Source organism: Anastrepha obliqua, chromosome 1 (genome assembly GCF_027943255.1).
Source record: "Anastrepha obliqua isolate idAnaObli1 chromosome 1, idAnaObli1_1.0, whole genome shotgun sequence".
NCBI classification, from domain to species: Eukaryota; Metazoa; Arthropoda; class Insecta; order Diptera; family Tephritidae; genus Anastrepha; species Anastrepha obliqua.
In genome coordinates, this window is record NC_072892.1 from 149379773 (window position 1) to 149383093 (window position 3321).

Consider the following 3321-nt stretch of genomic DNA (forward strand, 5'->3'; position numbering starts at 1 on the left):
AAGTTCCTCTGTTTGCCTTTTTCATTATTTTACTGGACCACCATTCACCCATCACTATCCGCAGTTTAATAAGCTGCCGATCCAGTGTTGAATAGCAGATTCCACACCATTGAATCTAGGCCCTCCATTGAATCTAGGCCTCCCCTCCTGTTTGTATGCTGCAGCTGCCGACAGCTATTCCAACAGCTGGATCAATTCTTTCTTAATTTTTTGTGTTTCTTATAGCTGTTTGATTTTTATTTCTTATTTATGCTTGCAGGAAATGTAATGAGCCGAGTATAAGAGCAACCCAGGAGCATCTTCTATGCGACTGTCTGGCTCTCTCGAGAACTAGACTATGCTACCTGGGTACTCTAAGTTTTGAAAGAGTAGAATCTATCCCTGAACTGGGAAGAATATGGATGAATGGATGCAAATATGGATGCATATTCTTGCTAAAGAAAAAAAAGACTCTAATCTGGTATCAATATGGACCTAAATGGTATCTCCGTAGCTTCGGCCAGTATCGTCTTTATGTTAGCGAACGTACCTTATTTCGACTATTGAAGAAGCTGCAAGAATGAGGAGGAGAAAGCGCCTATCAGGGGTCTTCTTTGTGGCATGCCACTAGGTGCTTAGCATTGGGTTTGCAATTAAAACAGAATGGTTGATCGAGGAGTACCAAGAAAAAAGTAGAAGAATTTTATTAAAGGATCCATTCTAATTAAAAAATCAACGTCTTACCAACCGCAAATAAAATTTTTCAAGTATTTAAAAATTTATGTAAAACGGAATACCATTCCAAAACTCTAGCATTGCTGGGTGAAATGGAAATACTGTGCGATGTACATAGAACAAATTTAAATATACAACAACAACAAAATAAATACGTAAGTAGGTCGAAAACATTAGAGCCAATGTGAGACCTCTGACGCGGAATCTAAATGAAATCACGTTGTGCGCTCACGTGACACTCTTAATGATACACGAACGCTGCGAACAAGACAATCAGCAACAAATGCAAATAAAGAAAAAAAAAAATGTTGTAAAAATAAAGTGAAAGCAATAACAAAAAAAAGGCATCCATGCAAAACCAACAAGCAAAATTAATGGTAAAAGCCGGAGTGACAGTGGAAAGTGAAACGAGCTCTGGCTCCGCATGAAAACGCACCAACAAGTTTACATTTTCAACACCTCCCCCTACACTAAGCAAACAATAGGCAACATTTAGAGGCACGTTGCACATTAAAAATACTTTAAAAATGGAATTCCGGCAAATCAAAAGTGAATTACACAAGGAATAAAAAATGGCATCGAGCAATGGCAAGGCGAATAAAGCACAAACAAATAAAAAAAAAAAAAACAAATCTTAAAGAGGCATAAAAGTTGGAACATTAATTCAGTAACACCCAAACAAGCGAAGGAGGCCCAAAGAAGCTGGACGCACTGAAAAAAGGGTAGCAAACGAAAGTAAGAATTTTGCGTGAAAGCGAAAGCAACCAAAGAAATGAAAGGATATCCATGTTTGTTCGGTGACAGAAGGTTGAATTCGCCAAACATGAAGAAACATTTCTCAAACATTTGTCATCTACAAACATGCGAGCAATCAAGCCCGCAAACGTTCGCGTAGCTTTGTGCTGGGGATGCACATCCCAGGATTTCGTTGTGATTTGAAAATCGAAAATACCGGGACTAGTTGATATGAATCCGAAGATGGAATAAAATGCTAAACTTTACCTTCTTGAGAGAAAGTTGACATGATTCCAAGTAATAAGTACAGAATTTTCGCTTCTCAACAAACGAAAAACCAGCAGAAATGGTGGGCAAAAAAAAAAATAGTGTTCATTTCCTATTAAAATTTTGATAGTCTTGAAAAACTAAAAATACTCTTTTAGGATAATAGTACAGATTCCCCCACTCGAAGTGTAACCAATTAAAAAGGGAATAAATTCATTTTGGAAAATGACTTTTATTCAATTTATAGTAAAAATGAGTGAAAATAATACAAAATGAAGAATCAGTTTACTTTTGCTCGTTATGACCACCTTTCGGCTTGACTATGGTCTTGAGAGGGTCCAGAAACGAATCGCAAGCTACCCGAATGTGTCTGGCAGGTATTTTGGCCCAATCGCGGACAATGGCTATTTTCAGCGCCTTCAAACTGGTGAAACTTTTACGTCGGACTTTTCTGTCGTCCAAAATGGTGCAAAGAGAGTAACTATCGGATTCGTCTCTGGTGAATTTCAGAGCCATTTTGTGGGCGTTATGAAGTTCAGAATGTTGTTTTTTAGCCTTTCTTGGTTCACTCGAGCTTTGTGAGACGATGCCGAGTCCTGTTGGAACGTCCAAATGGCTTCAAAGCAATCTCCAGAATATTTTCCCAATAATAACGAGCGCGGCGGCCATTCGACCGGTCCATTTCTGGAAATAATGCGCTCATCGAACTTACTCTTCAACAAATCAATTGTAGCGTGTGCTGTGTAGCCTGTGGCCCCGTCCTGTTGAAACCATATGTCGTCTAAGTCCATACCATTCAATTGCGGCCAAAAATAATCCGTTATCATGTCCCGGTATCGATTTTCATTCACAGTAACGTGACGATCGTTCTCGTCAACGAAAAAATATGGGCCAATTACGCCGCCGGCATGTAAACCGCACCAAACAGTGATTTTTTCGGGATGCAACGGTGCCTCATGAATCACGTGTGGATTGCTTTCTGCCCAGTAACGCATATTTTGCTTGTTGACAAAGCCATTGAGCCAAAAGTGAGCTTCATCACTGAAGATGATTTTTTGGAAAATTTATAAATTTTCGTAAAAAATTTGCACGATTATTTTCATAAAAAAATTTGCCCGATTTGCAATCGTTGCTCAAGTGTGTAGCGTTCCATGATGAAATGTATATTAATGAAGTTTACAAATGACAAGCGAAAAATAAAAAATATTGCGCCGTTCGCCCTCCCTATCGGAAAAAAGTTGAAGCGCACCTATTGAAAAACGCTGTACAAATGCTTTAATGTTGTCTTCCAATGCGTTAATTAAAGCAGGCTTGTCTTAATGGACATGAGCTTTAACATAGCCTCATAAAAAATAATCTAAAGGCGTTATATCGCACGATCTGGGTGGCCAATTGACAGGTCCCGAACGTGAAATCAAATGTTCACCGAACTCGCCTCTCAACAAGTCCATTGTTACGCGTGCTATGTGGCATGTGGCACCGCCTCGCTGAAACCACATGTAATGCAGGTCAAGCTCTTGCATTTTGGGCAAAAAAAGTTGGATATCATTTCACGGTAGCGCTCCCCAATCACAATTACATTACGATTCGCAGCATCTTTGAAGA